We start from the raw sequence: 24,588 nt of genomic DNA on the forward strand, positions 1-24,588 counted from the left end.
AGTCATCTCCCATGCTAGTAAGGTTATGTTCAAAATCCTCAGCTAAGCTTGATGTGAATAGCTGATTCATTGGAAGGTTGAAGGCAGACAGAGAAGAGGGTGACAGAAGATGAGATGTTTGGGTGACATCACAATTCAATGGACATGAACTTAGGCAACTCCAGAGGAGGTCAGGGACATGGAAACCTGGCATGAGCAGTCCGTGGGGTCACAAAGTGTTAGACATGACTTGGTGACTGAACTAGCTGAACTCATTCAGGAAATGAGTGTACACATAAAAATAAAAAGTCTGAACTTGTTACTGGGACACTTCAGTGTTTAGAGATCAGACAGGATGGGAATCCAAACCAAGAAGTACCTTCAGTTCAGTTCAGTTCAGTTCAGTTCAGTCACTCAGTCGTGTCCAACTCTTTGGGACCCCATGAATCACAGCACACGAGGCCTCCCTGTCCATCACCAACTCCCGGAGTTCACTCAAACTCATGTCCATCGAGTCAGTGATGCCATCCAGCCATCTCATCCTCTTAATGAGATGCCCCAGGAGGCATGGTCTTTTCCAATGAGCCAACTCTTCACATGAGGTGGCCAAAATATTGAAGTTTCAGCTTCAGCATCAGTCCTTCCAATGAACACCCAGGACTGATCTCCTTTAGGATGGACTGGCTGGATCTCCTTGCAGTCCAAGGGACTCTCAAGAGTCTTCTCCAACACCACAGTTCAAAAGCATCAATTCTTTGGCACTCAGCTTTCTTCACAGTCCAACTTTCACATCCATACATGACCACTGGAAAAACCATAGCCTTGACTAGATGGACCTTGTTAGCAAAGTAATATCTCTGCTTTTCAATATACTATCTAGGTTGGTCATAACTTTCCTTCCAAGGAGTAAGCATCTTTTAATTTCATGGCTGCAGTCACCATCTGCAGTGATTTTGGAGCCCCCAAAAAATAAAGTCTGACACTGTTTCCCCATCTATTTCCCATGAAGTGATGGGACCAGATGCCATGTTCTTTGTTTTCTGAGTGTTGAACTTTAAGCCAACTTTTTCACTCTCCTCTTTCACTTTCATCAAGAGGCTCTTTAGTTCCTCTTCACTTTCTGCCATAAGGGTGGTGTCATCTGCATATCTGAGGTGATTGATGTTTCTCCCGGCAATCTTGATTCCAGCTTGTGCTTCTTCCAGCCCAGCATTTCTCATGATGTACTCTGCATAGAAGTTAAATAAGCAGGGTGATACTATACAGCCTTTTCCTATTTGAAACTAGTCTGTTGTTCCATGTACATTAGTGATAGTGAAGTCGCTCAGTTGTGTCCGACTCTTTTCGACCCCATGGACAATAGCCAAACAAGCTCCTCCATCCATGGGATTTTCCAGGCAAGAATACTGGAGTGGGTTGCAATTTCCTTCTCCAGGGGATCTTTCCAACCCAGGGATCGAACCCGGGTGTCCTGCATTGTAGGCAGACGCATGTTAACTTTTGCCAGGTGTGTAATTTTTGCAATCTCCACTTGAACATGTTTTCGTGTTTAAAGCGACTTTTTTTTTAGACAACATACAGCTGAGTCTTGTTTAGGTGTCTACTCTGGCATTTTCAGGTTTTTAATTGATGTATTTAGGACCATTTATATTTAGAGTGACTTATTAAGAACAGTCTGCCATTTTCTTATTTGTTTTTTGTGTGTTTCCTTCAATTCTCAAAGTTTTTCTTTTCTTGACTTCCTTGTGGATTTTTGAACGTTATAAAATAATTTGACTTGGATCTGCATTGTTTTTGAGTATATGTCTTTGCATGGTTTTCTTAGTTTCTCTAGATATTAAGATACACATAGGTAGTTTATCCAGAGAAGGCAATGGCACCCCACTCCAGTACTCTTGCCTGGAAAATCCCAGGGACAGAGGAGCCTGGTGGGCTGCCATCTTTGGGGTCCCACAGAGTAGAATTCGACTGAAGTGACTTAGCAGCAGCAGGAGGTAGTTTACCACTCCCCACTGTTGCTGACATTTTACCACCTCAGATGAACTGTTGAATGCTTAATTCCATTTAGATTTATTGGTTCTCTCCATATTTTTAACATAAATGTCTGTAGTATCCTCTCTATATACATTGAGCACCATATCAGATGACAATTTTGCACAACTAAAATAAAATCAACAGGGAAATCATATTCTTATTATATTTTCCCTTTCTTTAAAAAAAAGGAAGAAAAAACTCCATTCTAAAATCTCAATTCTTTTTCTATTTTGCTTTCTTTTGAAAAGTTCTTAAGTATCGTTCTGCTGGAGACAAATTCTATCAGTTTTGCTTTGTTTGGGAAATTTTTTCTTTCTCGCTTTAATTCAAAAGGATAGTTTGCAAGATAATTTACAAGAATTTGGAGTTGACAATTTTTTCATCCAGCTTTGGGAAAATGTTCTCATTTCTCTCTGACTCTATGCTCATTGATGAGATTTCCACTGATGCTTGAATCCTTTTTTCCAAATATGTATTGCATAATATTTATCCCAAATTAGTATTGCATGTCTATCAAGCTGCTTATGAGATTTTTTTCTGTAAGTTTCAGGAATTTGAACATGATGTATCTTGTTTAACTTTTGATTTAGTATTGGCATATAGCTGATTAACACTGTTGTGCTAACTTCAGGTAAACAGTGAAGGGACTCAGCCACACATATGCATGTGACCATTTTCACTCAAACTCCCTTCCTATCAAATCTGCCACATTACACTCCACAGAGTTCCCTGTGCTATACAGTAGGTCCTTATTTGTCACCCACTTAAAAAATAGCAGTGTGTTCATGTCCACCCAAATTCCCTGTCTCTTCTCCCATCATTCCCCCTGGCAACCATAAATTCCTTCTCTAAGTCTGTGAGTCTGTTTCTTTTCCAAAAATAAGTTGTCTGCAAAATTTCTTTTAAGATTCATATAGGGGATGTCTTACAATTTTCCTCCTTCTCTAACTTCACTCAGTATAACACTCTCTAGGTCCATCCATATTTTTGCAAATGACATTGTTTCATTCTTTTTTTTTTTAATTTTATTTTATTTTTAAACTTTACATAATAGTATTAGTTTTGCCAAATATCAAAATGAATCTGCCACAGGTATACATGTGCTCCCCATCCTGAACCCTCCTCCCTCCTCCCTCCCCATACCATCCCTCTGGGTGGTCCCAGTGCACTAGCCCCAAGCATCCAGTATCGTGCATCGAACCTGGACTGGCAACTCGTTTCTTACATGATATTTTACACGTTTCAATGTCATTCTCCCAAATCTTCCCACCCTCTCCCTCTCCCACAGAGTCCATAAGACTGTTCTATACATCAGTGTTTCTTTTGCTGTCTCGTACACCGGGTTATTGTTACCATCTTTCTAAATTCCATATATATGCGTTAGTATACTGTATTTATGTTTTTCCTTCTGGCTTACTTCAATCTGTATAATAGGCTCCAGTTTCATCCACCTCATTAGAACTGATTCAAATGTATTCTTTTTAATGGCTGAGTAATACTCCATTGTGTATATGTACCACTGCTTTCTTATCCATTCATCTGCTGATGGACATCTAGGTTGCTTCCATGTCCTGGCTATTATAAACAGTGCTGCAATGAACATTGGGGTACACGTGTCTCTTTTCCTTCTGGTTTCCTCAGTGTGTATGCCCAGCAGTGGGATTGCTGGATCATAAGGCAGTTCTATTTCCAGTGTTTTAAGGAATCTCTACACTGTTCTCCATAGTGGCTGTACTAGTTTGCATTCCCACCAACAGTGTAAGAGGGTTCCCTTTTCTCCACACCCTCTCCAGCATTTATTATTTGTAGACTTTTGGATCACAGCCATTCTGACTGGTGTGAAATGGTACCTCATAGTGGTTTTGATTTGCATTTCTCTGATAATGAGTGATGTTGAGCATCTTTTCATGTGTTTGTTAGCCATCTGTATGTCTTCTTTGGAGAAATGTCTATTTAGTTCTTTGGCCCATTTTTTGATTGGGTCGTTTATTTTTCTGGAGTTGAGCTGTAGGAGTTGCTTGTATATTTTTGAGATTAGTTGTTTGTCAGTTGATTCATTTGCTATTATTTTCTCCCATTCTGAAGGCTGTCTTTTCACCTTGCTAATAGTTTCCTTTGATGTGCAGAAGCTTTTAAGGTTAATTAGGTCCCATTTGTTTATTTTTGATTTTATTTCCAATATTCTGGGACGTCGGTCATAGAGGACCCTGCTGTGATGTATGTTAGAGAGTGTTTTGCCTATGTTCTCCTCTAGGATTTTTATAGTTTCTGGTCTTACGTTTAGATCTTTAATCCATTTTGAGTTTATTTTTGTGTATGGTGTTAGAAAGTGTTCTAGTTTCACTCTTTTACAACTGGTTGACCAGTTGTCCCAGCACCACTTGTTAAAGAGATTGTCTTTTCTTTGTTGTATATTCTTGCCTCCTTTGTCAAAGATAAGGTGTCCATAGGTGCGTGGATTTATCTCTGGGCTTTCTATTTTATTCCATTGATCTATATTTCTGTCTTTGTGCCAGTACCATACTGTCTTGATAACTGTGGCTTTGTAGTAGAGCCTGAAGTCAGGTAGGTTGATTCCTCCAGTTCCATTCTTCTTTCTCAAGATTGCTTTGGCTATTCGAGGTTTTTTGTATTTCCATACAAATTGTGAAATTATTTGTTCTAGCTCTGTGAAGAATACTGTGTTGGTTATTTCATTCTTTTAGTGGGTGAGTAATATTCCATTGTATATTTGTACCACATCTTCTTTACCCATTTCTGTTTTCCATATTATGACTATTGTAAACAGTGCTGCAATGAACATTAGGGTGTGTGTTTCCTCATAGACCAAGTTTTTCACCAGATCCATGCCTGGGGCAAGATTGCAGGGTCATATGGTAGCTCTATTTTTAGTTTTCAAAGGAGCGTAAATACTTGTCTCCATAGTGGCTGTATCAACTAACAGTGTAGGAGTGTTATCTTCTTTCCACATACTCACCAGCATAGCTCTTTTGACTCATGTTAAGGGATATCATGCTGTAGTTTTGATTTGAATCTCTCTAATAATTAGTGATATGAACATCTTTTCATGGACGTTTTGCCAATCGGAATGTCTTCTTTGGAGAATAAACCTAAGGAAACAGAAGATCTGTAATCTGAAACTGTAGTATATTAATGAAAGAAATTGAAGACAAAAACAGATAGAAGGATATACCATTATCTTTGATTAGAAAAATGAATATTGTCAAAATGACTATACTACCAAAAGCAATCTACAGATTCAATGCAATCTGTATGTATTTACCAATGGCAATTTTTCACAGAACTAGAAAAAAAAAAAAAAACTTAAAATTTGAATGGAGACACAAAAGGCCAAGAATAGACAAAGCAATCTTGAGAAAGAAAAATGGAGCTGGAGGAATGACACTCCCTGACTTCAGACTATACTACAAAGCTCTAGACACACACACAAATATATATATATTTATATATAAATATATATAATATATTATATATATAATATAATATATATAAATATAATATATATATAAATATAATATAATATATATTATACAATATATTATAGATAAATATTATATATTTATATTAATATATAAATATTATATAATAATAAATATTTATATACATATATTTATTACTCATTATGACATCAAGACTTATGAATCAGTGAATTGAAAGGGACCGGAATGGGCAAATTTAATTCAGATGACCATTATATCTACTACTACGGAAAAGAATTCCTTAGGAGAAATGGAGTAGCCCTCACAGTCAACAAAAGAGTCTGAAATGCAGTACTTGGGTGCATTCTCAAAACGACAAAATTATCTCCATTCATTTCCAAGGCAAGTCACTTACAATCAGAGTAATCCCAGTCTATGCCCCACCCACTAATGTCAAAATATATGGTTGACTGGTTCTATGAAGACTTATATTACATTCTAGATCAAAACATCAAAATAAAAAAAACAATCTGCTTTTCATACAGGGAACTGGAATGCAAGGTAGGAATAAAAAGATACCTGGAGTAACAGGCAAGTTTGGCCTTGGAGTACAAAATGAAGCAGGGGAAAGGCTAAAAGAGTTTTGACAAGAGAAGACATGGATCATAGCAAACACCCTCTTCAAAAACACAAGAGCCAATTCTACATATGGACATCACGAGATGTTCAGTACCGAAATCAGAATGATTATATTCTTTGCAGTCAAAGATAGATAAGCTCTATACAGTTGGCAACACCAAGACTGGAAGCTGACTGTGGCTCAGATCATGAGGTTCTTATTGAGAAATTCAGACTTGAATTGAAGAAAGCAGGGAAAACCACTAGGCCATTCAGGTCTTTTATGATTATATAGCAGAAAGGATAAAAATATTCAAGGGATTAGATCTGTGAGAGTGCCTGAAGAACTATGGATGGAGGTTTGTAACTTTGTACAGGAGGCAGTGAGCAAAACCATCCCTAAGAAGCAGAAATGCAACAATGCAAAATGGCTTTCTGAGAAGGCCTTACAAAGAGATGAATAAAGAAGAGAAGCAAAGTGCAAAGGACAAAAGGGAAAATATACCCATCTGAATGCAGAATCCAAAGGATAGCAAGGAGAGATATGAAAGCCTTGTTAAGTGAGCAATGCAAAAAAATAGAGGAAAGCAATACAATGGGGAAGACTAGAGATGTCTTCAAGAAAATTAGAGAGAGCAAGGGAACATTTCATGTAATCATGGGCACAGTAAAGGGCAGAAACAGTATGCCCCTAAGAGAAGAAGAAGGTATTAAGAAGAGGTGGCAAGAATATACAGAAGAACTGTACAGAAAAGGACTTAATGACCCAGATAACCACAAGTCACCTGGAGCCAGAAATCCTAGAGTGTAAAATCAAGTGGGCATCACTACAAACAAAGCTAGTGGAGATGATGGGATTCCAGCTGAGCTAGTTCAAATCCTAAAAGATGATGCTGTGAAAGTACTACATTTAATATGCCAGCAAATATGGAAAACTCAGCAGTGGCTATACAACTGGAAAAGGTGAGTTTTTATCCCAGTCTCTAGAAGGGCAACGCCAAAGAATGTTCGTACTACCACAACACAATTGGGCTCATTTCACATGCTAGCAAGGTAATACTCAAAATATTCAAGCTAAATTTCAACAACTTGTGAATTGAGAACTTCGAGATGTACAAGCTAAATTTAGAAAGACAGCAGAGCTAGAAATTAAATTGACAACATCCGTTCGATCATAGAAAATGCAAAGGAATTGAAGAAACACTGCTTCATTGACTACACTAAAGTCTTTGACTGTGTGGATCACAATAAACTGTGGAAAATTCTTACAGAGATGAGAATACTTGACCACCTTACCTGCCTCCTGAGAAACCTGTATGCAGGTCAAGAAGCAACAGTTAGAACTGGAATGGAACAACAAACTGGTTCAAAATTTGGAAAGGAGTATGTCAAGGCTATATTGTCACCTGCTACTTTAACTTCACACAAGATACCAGGCTGGAAGAAGCACAAGCTGGAATCAAGATTGCCAGGAAAAATACCAATAACCTCAGATACACAGATGACATCACACTAATGGCAGAAAGCAAAGAGGAACTAAAGAGCCTCTTGATAATGGTGAACGAGGAGATTGAAAAAGCTAGCTTAAAACCACATTCAAAAAATGAAGATCATGGTATTGGGTTCCATCACTATATGTCAAAAATGGGTGAAAATAGAAACAGTGACTTCATTCTTTTCAGCTTCACAATCACTGTGGATGCTGACTGCAGCCGTGAAATTAAAAGACTTCTTGGAAGAAAAGCTATGAAAACCTTGACAGCATGGTAAGAAGCAGAGACATCACTTTACCAACAAAGGTTCATATTGTCAAAGTTATGGTTTTTCAAGCAGTAATGTATGGATGTGAATGTTTGAGCACAAAGAAGGCTGAGTACCAAAGAATTGATTTTTTGATCTGTGGTGCTGGAGAAGACTCTTGAGAGTCCCTTAGACTGCAAGGAGATCAAACCAGTCAGTCCTGAAAGAAATCAGTCCTGAATATTCATTGGAAGGACTGATGCTGAAGCTGAAGCTCCAGTATTTTGGCCACCTAATGAGAAGAGCTGACTCATTGGAAAAGAACCTGATATTGGAAAAGATTAAGTACAGAAAGAGAAGGGACATCAGCGATGAGATGGTAGGAAGGCATGATCGACAGAATGGACATGACTGTGAGCAAACTCTGGGAATTAATGAAGGACCAGGAAGCCGGTCTTTCTACAATCCATGGGGTTGCAAAGAGTCAGAAACACTTAAGCGACTGAACAACACAACAGGAACTGATTATGATGTATCTTGACATTAACTTCTTTGGCTCCATCCCATTTGGAATTCACTGAGCAGTTTTAGCATGTAGTTGCTGTTTTTGGTTACTTGCTAAGTCATATAACTGATTTGAGAAATTATCAGCCATTATTTAAAAAAACATTTTTTGGAGTGTATTTCCTATACAATATAGTGTTAGTTTCACTGTACATCAAAGTGAATCAGCTACACATATACACATATGCCCATTCTTTTGGATTTACTTTCCGTTTAGACCATCAGAAAATGAATGCATAGGGAAGTCAGCCATTATTTTTTTTCAACTTCATGTTCAACCTTCTTTGCTATCTTACCACGGGTCTTTGAAGCTATGTCCATTTTCTTTCCAGTTTATTTTCAAGGTTAGTTAATATTCAAACTTATTGATCATTCTGCTATCTGCAATATATTGTCAATCCATGTAGTTTTTTAATAATCTATTTTCTAGTTCTACCAATTGGACTAGATTTTTAAAAACTATCATCCAATGATTTCAATATCTGTGTCATCTCAGTGTTGTCTTCTGTTGATTGCTTTTTCTCTTTTGAGGTTTACCTGGTCTTTGGTCTGATAAATTATTTTCAACTGTATTCAGACACTTGAGCTTTTATATCTTGAGACTAAGGATGTTATTGGACTCCTTCATTAATCGGGCTTTCATTACTGCCATGTAGGTTGCAAGTCCAAGGTTCCCACCTGGCCTCCTCTGGCACCAGGAGAAACGGCAGAGGTTTCTTGTTCACTCTTTCAGTTCAGTTCAATTCAGTCACCCAGTCGTGTCTGACTCTTTGCGACCTCACGAATTGCAGCATGCCAGGCCTCCCTGTCCATCACCAATTAGGGGAGTTCACTCAAACTTATGTCCATCGAGTCGGTGATGCCATCCAGCCATCTCATTCTCTGTCATCCCCTTCTCCTCTTGCGCCTAATCTCTCCCAGTATCAGGGTCTTTTCCAATGAGTCAACTCTTCACATGAGGTGGCCAAAGTATTGGAGTTTCAGCTTCAACATCAGTCCTTCCAATGAACGCCCAGGACTGATCTCCTTTAGGAATGGACTGGTTGGACCTCCTTGCAGTCCAAGGGACTCTCAAGAGTTCGCTCATTATGTGGGTGGAAATGTGAGCTGCTTACTTGGACCCTGTAGATCAAGGCATGGAAAGGATTGGGCTGAGGTTTCTGCCATCATGTGTTTCTAGACTAAAGCATTCCAGTTCAGTCACACAGTCATGTCTGACTCTTTGCAACTCCATGGACTGCAGCACACCAGGATTTCCCATCCATCACCAACTCCCAAAGCTTAACTAACCTCACATCCATCAAGTCAGTGATGCCATCCTACCATCTCATCCTCTGTTATCCCCTTACCCTTCCACCTTCAATTTTCCCAGCATCAGGGTTTTCTCCAAAGAGTCAGTTCTTTTCATCTGCTGGCCAAAGTATTGGAGCTTCAGCTTCATCATCAGTTCTTCCAATAAATATTCAGGACTGATCTCCTTTAGGATTGACTGGTTTGATCTCCTTGCAGTCCAAGGGATTCTCAAGAGTCTTCTCCAAAACCACAATTCAAAAGCATCAATTTTTTGGTGCTCATCTTTCTTTATAGTCCAACTCTCACATCCGTACATGATGACTGAAAAAAATCATAGCTTTCACTAGGTGGAATTTGTTAGCAAAGTAATGTCTCTGCTTTTTGATATGCTGTCTAGGTAGGTCATAACATTTTTCTAAGGAGCAAGTGTCTTTTAATTTCACGGCTGCAGTCACCATCTGCAATGATTTTGGAGCCCCAAAATAAAGTCTCTCACAGTTTCCATTGCTTCACCATCTGTTTTCTCTGAAGTGATGGGACCAGATGCCATGACCTTAGTTCTCTGAATGTTGATTTTTAAGCTAACTTTTCCACTCTCCTCTTTCACTTTCACTAAGAGGCTCTTTAGTTCTTCTTCATTTTCTGCCATAAGGGTGGTTTCATCTGCATATTTGAGCTTGTTGATATTTCTCCTGACAATACTGATTCCACCTTGTGCTTCATCCAGCTTGGAATTTTGCATGATGTACTCTGCATAGAAGTTAAGTAAGCAGGTGACAGTATACAGACTTGATGTGCTCCTTTCCTGATTTGGAACCAGTTTTTCTTCCATGTCTGATTCTAACTGTGACTTCTTGACCTGCATACAGATTTCTCAAGAGGCAGGTCAGGTGTTACCATCTATTTAATTTCCACAGTTTGTTGTGATCCACACAGCAAAAGATTTTGGTGTAGTCAATAAAACAGAAGTGGATTTTTTTGTGGAACTCTCTTGCTTTTATGATGATCCAACGGATGTTTGCAATTTGATCTCTGGTTTCTCTGCCTTTTCTGAATCCAGTTTGAATACAGGAATTTCATGGGTCACGTGCTGTTGAAGCCTAGCTTGGAGAAGTTTGAGCATTACTTTACTAGTGTGTGAGATGAATGCAATTGTACGGTAGCTGGAACATTCTTTGGGATTGCCTTTCTTTGGGATTGGAATGAACATTGACATTTTTCAGACCTTTGTTCACTGCTGAATTTTCTGGCATATTGAGTGCAGCACTTAAAGAGCATCATCTTTAGGATTTGAAATAGCTCAACTGGAATACCATCACATCCACTAGCTTTGTTCACAGTGATGCTTCGTAAGGCCTACTTGACTTTGTATTTTAGGATGTCTGGCTCTAGGTGAGTGATCATACCTTTGTGGTTATCTGGGTCATGAAGATCTTTTTTATATAGTTCTGTGTATTCTTGCCACCTCTTCTTAATATCTTCTACTTCTGTTAGGTACATACCATTTTTGTCCTTTATAGTGCCCATTGTTGCATGAAATGCCCTTGGTATCTGTAATTTTCTTGAAGAGATCTCCAGTCTTTCCCATTCTATTGTTTTCCCCTATTTCTTTGCACTGATCACTGAGGAAGGCTTTCTTATCTTTCCTTGCTATTCTTTGGAACACTGCATTCAAATCATTTTATCTTTCCTTTTCTCCTTTGCCTTTAGCATCTCTTCTTTTCTCAGCTATTTGTAAGGCCTCTTGAGGCAACCATTTTGCCTTTTTTACGTTTCTTTTTTTGGGGGATGATTTTGATCCCTTCCTCCTGTACAAAGTCAGGAGCAACTGTCCATTGTTGTTCAGGAATTCTGTCTTATCAAATCCCTTGAATCTATTTGTCTCCTCCACTCTAATTGTAAGGGATTTGATTTAGGTCATGCCTGAATGTCTAGTGGTTTTCACATCTTTCTTCAATTTGAGTATGAATTTGGCAACAAGAAGTTCATGATCTGAGCCACAGTCAGGTCCCAGTCTTGTTTTTGCTGACTGTATAGAGCTTCTCCACCTTTGGCTGCAAAGAATATAATCAATCTGATTTTGGTATTGTCCATGTGTAGAGTTTTCCATGGATATTTGATGATGTCCATGTGTAGAGTTTTCACTTGTGTTGTTGGAAGAGGGTGTTTGCTATGACCAGTGTGTTCTCTTGGCAAAACTCTCCTACTCTTTTCCCTGCTTCATTTTGTACTCTTAACACCAAAATTGCCTGTTAGTCCAGATATCTCGACCTCCCACTTTTGCATTCCAGTCCAATATAATGAAAATGACATCGTTTTGCTTGTTAGTTCTAGAAGTCCTTGTATGTCTTCAGAAAACCATTCCACTTCAGCTTCTTCAACATTACTGTTCAGGGCATAGACCTGGATGACTGTGCTTGTTAATTGTTTGGCTTGGAAATGAACAGCAATCATTCTGTCATTTTTGAGATTGCATGCAAGCACTGATTTCAGACTGTTTTGTTGACTATCATGGATACTCCATTTCTTCTTAGAGATTCTTGCTCACATTCTACCAGATTCTACCAGATCACTGGTAGATATACCAGTCATCTGAGTCAAAGTCACCCATTCAAGTCCATTTTAGTTTGCTGATTTTTAAAATGCCGATGTTCATTCTTGCCATCTCCTGTTTGACCACTTCCAATTTACCTTGATTCATGGACCTAACATTCCAGGTCCCTATGCAATAGTGCTCCTTACAGCATTAGACTTTACTTCCATCACCAGTCACATCCACAATTGGATGTTGTTTTTGCTTTTTCTTCATCTCTTCATTCTTTCTGGAATTATTTCTCCACTTATCTCCTGCATTTTGGGCACCACCGCACCTGAGGAGTTCATCTTTCAGTGTTCTATCTTTTTGCCTTTTCATGCTGTTCATGGGGATCTCAAGGCAAGAATTCTGAAGTGGTTTGCCATTCCCTTCTCCAGTGGCCCACATTTTGTGAGAATCCTCCGCCATGACACATCCAACTTGAAGGCCCTATACAGCATGGCTTAGAGTTTCATGGAGTTCTACAAGGCTGTTGTCCATGTGATCAGATTGGTTAGTTTTCTGTGACTGTGGTTTTCATTCTGTCTTCCCTCTGATGGATGAGGATAAGAGGTTTATGGAAGCTTCCTTATGAGAGAGACTGTCTCAGGGTGAAACTGGGTCTTGGTCTAATGGAAGGGGCCATGCTCAGTAAATCTTTAGTTCAATTTTCTGTTGATGGATGGGGTCGTGTTCCCTCCCTGTTTTTTGATCTGTGGCCAAACAATGGTGGAGATAAGGAAGATACTGGTGACCTCCTTCAAAAGGTCTTATGCATGCACTGCCACACTCAATGCCCCCAAACCTGCAGCAGGCCACCTCTAACCCATGTCTCTGCTGAAGACTCCTAAACACTGACGGGCAAGTCTAGGTCAGTCTCTTGTAGAGTCCCTGCCTCTTTCTCCTGGGTTCTTTTGTGCACAAGGATTTTTTTATGCCCTCTAAGGGTCTGTTTCTGCAGTCCTGCTTAGGTTCTGGTGGCTCTGTGGTGGAGTTAATTGCAGCCTCCTCCAAGAGGGCTTATGCAATACCCAGGTCTACTGCACCCAGAGCCCCTGCCCCTGTAGCAGTGCACTGCTCACCCATACTTCTACAGGAGACACTCAGACACAATTCTGGCTTAGTCTCTGTGGGGTCTCTGGGTCCTGGTGCACACAAAAACTTAGTGTGCACACTTCGTGCAGTATTTCTAGACTAATTCAATATTGTGAAAACTGTATCTTGCTAGGCTACTCTTTTCTGGGCCTTTTCTTAAAAAGATCAACTGCTTCCTGAGACATTTTTTCTTTCTGAACTTGTATTATTTCTGGGTTGCTGTCTCAGTGGCCCATTCACAGTACATAGAAGGCAAAATGAAAACCCCAAGGACTCTCTTCAGTGTAACTCTTTGAATCCAAAGGTCCCTAAGCAGATTGACTAACTACTTGTTTCACAGTCTCCTATGTTGGTTTTTATATTATGTTCAGGACCTTCATTTGGCAGAAGGAATACTAACAGATGCTATAAGCACACATTTTTTTTTACCTCATCTTATCCAAAAATGGAAGCCAAAATTTCTTTCACAGACACTGCAACATGTTGTATATCATGGTAGTTTTTTGTTTTTGTTTTTTTTTTAGCTATCCATCTTTCCAGCATATACTCTGAAAAAAAAAAAAAAAAAACATGTTTGAACATCAGGACACTGCAAAGCAGACATATTTGTTAACGTACTATATGTGCTTCCATGGTGGTAAAATAAGGCCTTAAAATGTGTATTTCTGATTAAAATTCTTTCTATAAATCATTTCTGTCATCAGAAATCTTAAGTTTTGATATGACATATTTGGTTGCATTTTTATTTTATTTGTTTAAAACTGTAGGAGCTGTCTTTGAATAAAGCAAAAACTATTATTTTTTAGTCTCTCAAGGAAAATGTGGGCCTCCTCCACCAATAGACAATGGAGAAATTACCTCACTCCTGCAATCAGTATATCCTCCAGGAATGATTGTTGAGTACCGGTGTCAGGCCTACTATGAACTTCAGGGAAACAGAAAAGTAGTATGTCAGAATGGAAAGTGGTCACAACCACCAAAATGCTTAGGTAAATGCTTTAAACTTCTCTTGGATCCTGGGATAATCCTTGTACACAGTATAACGTTTAACTGTTTATAATAGAGTTTTTATGGATTAAATAACAACCAGTTAATGCTTGAACACCAAAGATTAATATCTGTACATAGAAATATAGTTAGAAAATTTCATGTTCAAGCAACAATGGCTCCTTTATGAAAGCTCTTCATATGATAACTGACATTATGAATCTTATAACATTTAATGGTTATACTAAACAAAGTATCTCATTCTTATAACATTAACTTTTTAAATATGTTGAAACTTACATTATACATTTTCAGTGTATTGGTTTGGAAAAGGTTTGAGGAAGAATTTTTGGACCAAAGTTCTTGAAACCCTGAAAATCTGTGTATTTGCATATTACTCAAAGGTTTATGTTTATTTTCTTTAATTTTAGAGGCCTGTCTAATTTCAGAAGAAACAATGAGAAAACATCACATACAGTTAAGATGGAAATACGATAAAAAAACTTTACTCTAAAACAGAGGATACTATTGAATTTATGTGTCAATATGGTTATCGTCAACTGACACCAAAACATACATTTCGAACAACTTGTCGGGAAGGAAAGGTGGTGTATCCTCAATGTGGATAAATCCTTGACTAAATGCAGTTATAAAACTGAAATATGTACATGTATTCAGATTTTTCCTTATTAATTCAATTCTGTTTCTTTTATCAAGTATTTTTTAACACATCTTGAATCATAAATCAGATTGTGTTAAATATTATGGGGACAATGTAATTGAGAGATGGGTCCAATGAATCACTTCTTAAAAGTACCTCATTAAACTTGGCAAATCAAAATGTTATGTGTCCTGTTCATGAAACATTTACAGCAAGAAATTAGATTCAATCACTTTCATGCCTCCTTCTATCCATCAGCTTCCTAACTTTCTTAAAGCTTTCTCCATTACTTCTGAGGGTTTCTGAAACTCTGTTTTAGAAGACATAGGATAAAAGTGTGGAAAGAAATGGAAAACATTCAAAATATTGATAATATCATTTAACAAACCTATAAAAGCAAACTATGTCATACTTAAGTCAGGAATTAAATGTATGTAGTTTATCTTACTTTTGCTCATCTATCAATAGATGAATACACCAAAAATGATGAAATACATAATATTTTCAGTTCAGTTCAGTCACACAGTCGTGTCCGACTCTTTGCGACCCCATGCACTGCAGCACTCCAGGCCTCCCTGTCCATGCTCCAACTCCCGGAGCTAACTCAAACTCATGTCCATTGAGTCAGTGATGCCATCCAACCATCTCATCCTCTGTCATCCCCTTCTCCTCCCTCCTTCAATCTTACCCTGCATCAGGGTTTTTCAAAAGAGTCAGCTCTTCACATCAGGTGGCCAATATATTGGAGTTTCAGCTTCAGCATCAGTCCTCCCAATGAACATTCAGGACTGATTTCCTTTAGGCTGGAGTGGTTGGATCTCATAATATTTTACAAGATGCTTGTCAAAGTACACATAATTCAAATAAAGAACAATAAGAATGATATTGCGTAACTACAATAACACGGCATATATGATTAAAAATTCAACATTAAATATACACACACACACAAAGACACTCTGCTTTAAACACTGAATAACGTTTTATAGAAAAATATTGGCAAGAAATATAAGAAACTATTTAGTATAGCTAGAGTTGAATTCACAGATTCAACAGTGTAAAAGGTGTTTCACTTCTTTTTATTTACATGAAATCCTGAATTTTTCTGTCTTCAGTTTATATCAACTTTGAACCTCAAAATATTTTCTAAAATAAACACGCAAAGTGACACAATAGGAGCTTTAGAGACCAATTTGGTAATGATCCAGGTCTAGTAACATTTTCCTGATTTTGCTGGTACAGAGCATTTTAGAAACATTCACCAGCAGTCTGAAAGGTGATTTTTATGTTCACACATTTTAAACAGCATATTAAGCTTAAATCAGTTAACTATAAACATTTTAAATTTCTAAATATCATAAAAATGTTATTATTAAAATAGATTCAAACAATCAAGCTACAATATTTAAGGTGATATCTTACTTTGTACTGCATCAAGTTAAGTGACCTTCTTAGTCTAAGAAGCATGGCCATCACCATTGGTGCTAATTGATTTAAATCTGAATTGCTGGTAACAATTGAATTGCTGAAAACAAATTGCTGGTTTTCTCACCCTTAAATGAAATTGTTACAGTTGACAAGTTATCTTTGCTGTAAATATTAACATTTTTGTAGATATTATTTCTCCAAATTTTTCAACTAATCGTTGTAGAATCTATTTGTGACCCAAGGCTGCAAACAGTTATTTCACCGTTGTCTAGAAAATGGTGATTTTTAAAGATCAGTTCTATAATTTTTCTGCATTTATTGTCATTCTTTGTAAAGATGAGTGTTAATTTACAGACTCTGTTCATAATTAACTTTCACCTAAAAAGTTTTAGCAAATCTTTAAAATAATTTGTTTTTAAATAATTTGGAGTTGACATATAGTTGATTTACAAGTTTCAGTTGTATAACACAGAGATCCACAATTTTTAAAGATTATACTGTATTTAGAGTTATTGTAAAATGTTGATTATGCTTCCTGTGTTGTATGGTATGTCCTTGGAGATTCTTTATTTTATACATAATACCTCTTAATCAAATACACCTATTGTCCTTCCCTGCTTCCTTTTCCCCACTGGCAACCACTTGCTCATTATCTGTATCTGTGAGTCTGTTGCTGTTTTGTTATATTCATTCATTTTTTAAAAATTTTTTAAAAAATATAAATGTATTTATTTTAATTGGAGGCTAATTACTTTACAACATTGTATTGGTTTTGCCATACATCAACATGAATCCGTCACAGGTGTACATGTGTTCCCCATCCTGAACCCCCCTCCCACCTCCCTCCCCATCCCATCCTTCTGGGTCATTCCAGTACACCAGCCCCAAGCATCCTGTATCCTGCATTGAACCTGGACTGGTGGTTCATTTCATAATATGGTATTATACATGTTTCAATGCCATTCTTCTAAATCATCCCACCCTCTACCTCTTCCACAGAGTCCAAAAGACTGTTCTATACATCAGTGTCTCTTTTGCTGTCTCATACACAGGGTTATTGTTACCATCTTTCTAAATTCCATATATATGCATTAATATACTCTATTGGTGTTTTTCTTTCTGGCTTACTTCACTCTGTATAATCAGCTCCAGTTTCATCCACCTCACTAGAACTGATTCAAATGTATTCTTTTTAATGGCTGAGTAATACTCCATTGTGTATATGTACAACAGCTTTCTTATCCATTCATCTGCTGATGGGCATATAGGTTGCTTCCATGTCTGGCTATTACAAACAGTGCTGTGATGAACATTGAGGTTCACGTGTCTCTTTCAATTAATTTTTTTTTAATTCCACATCTAAGTGATATCATATGGTACTTGTATTTTTCTGTATGACAAATTTCACAAAGAATAATACCTTCCAAGTCCAATCATGTTGTATAAAATGGCAAAAATTCATTCTTTTTTATAGTTATTTAGCCCCTTGTGTAAAAAAAAATATATATATATATATATATACACACACACACACATACATAATTAGTGGTTTTGGTTAAATCTTCTATAAAGATAAGAAAAGCATCATATCTTTTATCAGTGTAATCCTGGTTATTGAAGGTAAGCTAGGGAATAGGAGATTTAAACTTGTTCATAGTCGTCCAAATTAATATGCTTACACTGAGTAAGGAGTATTAATTTCCAAGCTGTGATGGGCTTCAACTAAGCATATTTGAAGGTTTGTTTTTAAGGAAGTCTAAAAAGAGCTGTGAAGTCTAACTTATTTTGCATGAATCTGGTGTGCAGGGCTGGGAGGTAAAACAGTGGAATTGTTTTACAAATGCCCCAGTATTTCAGAAGGCCAGTTATAAATACAATTTATTACAGTTTCTTTTAGTCTTTTCTCAATTGTACTAAGACAGCTAATATTTTTGGAAAACACAGAGTGAGAAAATATGTATTTATAAATATGTACCTCTAGGAGATGAAGTTAAGTGAAAGCACCATCACTTGAGGTACTAGAGAATAGACTATGGTCCGGCACCATAAATAAGTACTAGAGAGGAAAATCTAGACATATTTTGTAAGTCTGCAATGTAAAACACCAGGGGAAAAAGGATTACATACAAGATGCAAATGTGGAAAAAATAATGAAGACTGAGTCTAAGGAAGTAACCTGGACAGCAAGAACCAAATCAATTTTTCAGTTTCAGTGAAAAGTTATGATTTTCTAAGCTAAAAATGAGACAATATATATTATATGTGGATCATTACATGCAAATATGAGAATCTTGAACAAATCTCAGACTTATTTTATATTTTAAAACAAATTTTATAGCAGCATAGTTGATATATAATGTGCAATATATCAGATGCATTGCAAAGTGAATCAGTTAAAGATATTCACTTTTTCTAGTTTTTTTTTTTTTTTTCCCCATATAGGTTGTAACAGAGTATGGAGTAGAGTTCCCTGTCTTATATGATAGGTCCTTATTAATCATCTATTTTATATATAGTAGTCTGTATATGTCAGACATCATTTTTTAAATTAAATAATTATGAGCAAATATTACACAGTCAATTCTCTTGTGGAGAAGTGGCCTTATTCTCATGCTAAGATGCAAATGATAAATTATACAGCCCAAGTCTAATATTGAGAAGGAAATTTAGGTTTACACTAATGTCTTATGAGACATCAATCTTTTAAATCCATCAAGAATAATTAAGTCTAAGATCTTTTGTTAATTATGAAAATATATAGAATAAAATAAAATTCTTTCAGAATCACTTTAAAAATAATTATTTTAATGGAATATTTCACAAACATGAAATTAAAAAACAAAACTCAAAATGCAATATTCAAGGGGTTGATAGCAAATTTGTATAAAAAGTTTAGTACTCACGGTTGACAGAAAAATGCCTTGTTCATTTTTAAATGTTGATATTTGGTATTTACAGTTATTCCCATAAAAATAGATTACTTTTACGTTACATATTGTTTTAAGTTAAATGGAAGTAATAAAACAAAGAAGTGTATTTTTGACATCTGAAAAATAAAATCTGATTTTACTCAGGTACTTACATACAATAAGCTCACACTTTTTAAGCACAAAGTTCAAGAAATTTTGACCAATGTATACAGTTGCATAAGAGTCGTCTAGTCAAAATATAGACTGCTGTGCATTCAGCTGTGTCTGCCTCTGTGCGACCCTATGGACTGTAGGCTGCCAGGCTCCTGGGTCGATGGGACTCTCCAGGCAAGAATGCTGCAGTGGGTTGCCATTTCCTCCTCCAGGTGATCTTCCCCACCCAGAGATCAAAGCTATGTTCTTACATCTCCTGCATTGGCCGGCAGGTTCTGTACCACTAGCACCATCTGTTCAATAACCCTGAAGAATCTTCTGCAGGCAATCCTCTTCATCAAACCGTAACCTCTGAGAACCATTAATCTGGCTTCTGTGACTGTAGTTTTGTCTTTTCTGAAAAGAACAGCCACAACCTGGGAATAATCTAAGTGTCAGTCAACTGATGGGTGGATAGACGTTTGTTCTTATCAGCCAACTCTGTGAGTCATATGCTTCAGTACTAGAAGTAAAACTATTGAGACTTATTCTTCATTTTCCAATATTAGTATATCATCATTTGAAATCTTCAAATGTATAATCTTCAAATATACATTTGAAATCTTCATTAAGTATAAATGTAACCAATTCATGGCCTGAATTCAGGTAATACACAACAGCACAGTAAATATATCAATACACACATAGAGAATTGCAGTTAACTTTTTTTTGAAGAGCTATTAACTTTGGAAAGAAGATGGAGTAAGTCTTCCAGAATCTGCATTTTTAAATCAAACTTTCTAAAGTGACAGAATTTAGGTAGAACCTTTGGATGGTGATTAGGATTAGAGGAGGTCTTTGGCATGGAACACTTATACATGGGATTGGGGCCCCTGGAACACTAACAATAGAACTTGCTTCCTTTGGCTTCGATTTGTTCTTCTTAATTCCATGTTCTCTCTGAGAATGAGTACAATATTCTTTGCTTCTTTGTAGCTTCTGGGAGTGGCCATCAGTCCTCGCTGGTTTTTGGCTTGCAGCTGCATTAGTCTAACTACTGCTTCTCTGGCCATAGAATATTTTCTCTAGATGTCTTGGTCTTTATTTGTATTTTTTTATTCTTAAAAGACATCAATAATATTGCATTGAAGCCCACCAAAACGATCACATCTTAACCTGATTACATCTGTTAGATACCTAATTCCAAAGAAAGTAAGACTTTTAGGTCTTGGCTGCATGGATTCTTAGAACTCTTTTGAGGACACTGTTTGACACATAACAGTGCACATTGCAGCCTCTCAGCTTCCTATGTTTCCCAAGTGTCAAATATATTCACCCAATCCCAACATCTCCCAAAGTTTCACCCTTTTCAGCATCAATTCTAAGGCCCAAATTTTATTAAATGTCTTGTAAATAAGTTATGGATGAGATGCAGTTTCTTGTCCATCCTTGGGCAAAATTCCTATTCATGTGTGACCCTATGAACCAGAAAACATGGAATGTGCTTCCAAAGTACAATGTTAATACATACATAGAATAGACATTACCATTCAAAAATGGAGAAAGAGAAAGAAAAATGAGTCTCAAGTCTTAAACTCAAAACTCATGAGGAGAAATCTCATTAGATGTCAATTTAGAGAACATTTCTGTATGAAAAAAAAAAAAAACCCTGTTGGGGATATCCACAACTTTTCAACCCACCAGAGAAGTGAGCCTACTTTCTCAGCTGAAAGAAGCCCTGTTATCAGAGCTTTATCTTTGGACACATTCCTCCTTTATGTGTATGATGCCTGTCCTTTTCCATCCATGCTGAACGCATTTCTGCTAGTATAAAGTTCTCAAAAACCTTGTCAGTCTCTTGTGCTTTAATATATATACGTTCTCAGCCATGTGGATAAAACACAGATCATCCCTGGATAGCAGCATGTCTATTTCAGTCTTTTGCTGTGCTGTGCTAAGTCGCTTCAGTCCTGTCCGACTCTCTGCGACCCCAGGGACTATAGTCTAACCGGGTCCTCTGTCCAATGGATTCTCTGAGGAACAATACTAGAGTGGGTTGTGATTTCCTTCCCCAGAGAATTTTCTCAACCCAGGAATCAAATGCCCAACTTTTAAGTTTCCTGCATTGTCATGCAGGTTCTTTGCCACTAGCTCCACTGAGAAATTTCAAAGTATATCCCACTGACTTCTTAATGATTGATGATTCATTCTTCCATTTACAACTCGCCTCAGGTATTTTATGCAAGCGGCAAGAAGAAATTAGATGAATCTTCCATAATTGGGTTGGCAGTCTCCTGAACTAAATATCCAAGTTCACCTTGGATATTTTGTATGGTGGTTAATTTTGTATCAACTTGGCCGGGTTATAGTACTCAGTAGCTTGGTCAAACCAGTTTGGCTGTTTCTCTGAAGGCATCTTAAAGATATGCTGCTGCTGTTGCTGCTGCTAAGTCGCTTCAGTCATGTCAGACTCTGTGTGACCCCATAGACAGCAGCCCACCAGGCTCCCCCGTCCCTGGGATTCTCCAGGCAAGAACACTGGAGTGGGTTGCCATTTCCAATTAACATTTAATCACAAACTTTGAATAAAGTAAATTACCTTTCATAACATGGGTATATTTTATCCATTCTGATGGAAGTTTTAAAATAAAACATTGAGCTCCTTCCAGGAAAAAGGAACTCTGCCTCTCAAGGCTTCCAAAGGAAAAACTGCAACACACACCCTTCCTGAATTTTCCAGGCTGCCACCTACACTTCAGGTTTTAGACCTACCAGTCTTCACAATCACATGAGCCAGATCCTTAAAACAAATCTCAAACTGTGTGTGTGTGTGTGTGCGTGTGTGTGTGTGTGTGGTGGGGAGTTTGGGAACTCTGTATTTTCCACTCACATTTGCTATGAACCTAAACCTGCTTTAAAATATAGAGTTCATTTCTAATGAAGTCATTTGTAGAATTTTGTGTGTGATTTCCTAGTCCATTCTCCACTATATTCTTCTTTATTTTAGTGTTAGGAAATCACAGTTTGTATCTGGAGATATGACTTGCTAGTAAGGATAACGTTTCTAGCTTCCCTTGAAGTTTGTATCCCCAGGAATGTTTAGTAGTAAGATAATTGCCTAAGAAGATATAAAATTAAGAAAAACTAAGTTTTAATAACAATCTATACTATATTTCAAGATATTGCATACTTAATATGTGCAATCTTCACAAAGGGCCGTATTACTGGGTATGGTGGTGGTTTAATTGCTAAGTAAATAACTCCAGAAAGAATGAATGGATGGAGCCAAAGCAAAAACAATACCCAGCTGTGGATGTGACTGGTGATAGAAGCAAGATCCGATGTTGTAAAGAGCAATATTGCATAGGAACATGGAATGTCAGGTGCATGAATCAAGGCAAATTGGGAATGGTCAAACAAGAGATGGCAAGAGTGAATGTCGACATTCTAGGAATTAGCGAACTGAAATGAACTGGAATGGGTTAATTTAACTCAGATGACCATTATATCTACTACTGAGGGCAGGAATCCCTCAGAAGAAATGGAGTGGCCATCATGGTCAACAAAAGAGTCCAAAATGCAGTACTTGGATGCAATCTCAAAAACGACAGAATGATCTCTGTTCGTTTCCAAGGCAAACCATTCAATATCACAGTAATTCAAGTCTATACCCAACCAGTAACCCTGAAGAAGCTGAAATTGAACGGTTCTATGAAGACCTACAAGACCTTTTAGAACTAACACCCAAAAAAGATGTCCTTTTCATTATAGGGGCTGGAATGCAAAAGTAGGAAGTCAAGAAACACCTGGAGTAACAGGCAAATTTGGCCTTGGAATACGGAATGAAACAGGGCAAAGACTAATAGAGTTTTGCCAAGAAAATGCACTGGTCATAACACCCTCTTCCAACAACACAAGAGAAGACTTTACGCATGGACATCACCAGATGGTCAACACCGAAATCAGATTGACCATATTCTCAAAGCCAAAGATGGAGAAGCTCTATAATACATTCAGCAAAAACAAGACCAGGAGCTGATTGTGGCTCAGACCATGAACTCCTTATTGCCAAATTCAGACTTAAATTGAAGAAAGTAGGGAAAACCACTAGACTATTCAGGTATGATGTAAATCATATCCCTTATGATTATACAGTGGAAGTGAGAAATAGATTTAAGGGCCTAGATCTGATAGATAGCGTGCCTGGTGAACTATGGAATGAGGTTTGTGACATTGTACAGGAGACAGGGATCAAGACCATTCCCATAGAAAAGAAATGCAAAAAAGCAAAATGGCTGTCTGGGGAGGCCTTATAAATAGCTGTGAAAAGAAGAGAAGCCAAAAGCAAAGGAGAAAAGGAAAGATATAAACATCTGAATGCAGAGTTCCAAAGAATAGCAAGAAGAGATAAGAAAGCCTTCCTCAGCAATCAATACAAAGAAATAGAGGAAAACAACAGAATGGGAAAGACTAGAGATCTCTGCAAGAAAATCAGAGATACCAGAGGAACATTTCATGCAAAGATGAGCTCGATAAAGGACAGAAATGGTATGGACCTAACAGAAGCAGAAGATATTAAGAAGAGATGGCAAGAATACACAGAAGAACTGTACAAAAAAGATCTTCATGACCCAGATAATCACGATGGTGTGATCACTGACCTAGAGCCAGACATCCTGGAATGTGAAATCAAGTGGTCCTTAGAAAACATCACTACGAACAAAGCTAGTGGAGGTGATGGAATTCCAGTTGAGCTATTTCAAATCCTGAAAGATGATACTGTGAAAGGGTGGCACTCAATGTGCCAGCAAATTTAGAAAACTCAGCAGTGGCCACAGGACTGGAAAAGGTCAGTTTTCATTCCAAGCCCAAAGAAAGTGAAAGTGAAAGTGAATACCACACAGTTGCACTCATCTCACACACTAGTAAAGTAATGCTCAAAATTCTCCAAGCCAGGCTTCAGCAATACATGAACCGTGAACTTCCAGATGTTTACGCTGGTATTAGAAAAGGCAGAGGAACCAGAGATCAAATGGCCAACACCCGCTGGATCACTGAAAAAGCAAGAGAGTTCCAGAAAAACATCTATTTCTGCTTTATTGACTATGCCAA

The 24,588-nt window shown here is 37.4% G+C and overlaps 1 protein-coding gene and 1 long non-coding RNA gene across 2 annotated transcripts in view; both read left to right on the top strand.

Moving 5' to 3' along the window:
• The window catches only part of LOC147357049 (complement factor H-like), a 94,733-nt gene that overhangs the window by 49,581 nt on the left and 20,564 nt on the right, over positions 1 to 24,588 (top strand). The window lies entirely within an intron of this gene.
• Positions 14,145 to 15,166, top strand: LOC147357050 (uncharacterized). Its single transcript, XR_015143763.1, has 2 exons — positions 14,145 to 14,327; positions 14,757 to 15,166. It is a non-coding gene; the product is annotated as an uncharacterized LOC147357050 (long non-coding RNA).

This window comes from Bos grunniens, chromosome 16 (assembly GCF_055505025.1).
Source record: "Bos grunniens cultivar Pamir isolate PY7600 chromosome 16, Bosgru_T2T1.0, whole genome shotgun sequence".
In the NCBI taxonomy this organism is placed as follows: Eukaryota; Metazoa; Chordata; class Mammalia; order Artiodactyla; family Bovidae; genus Bos; species Bos grunniens.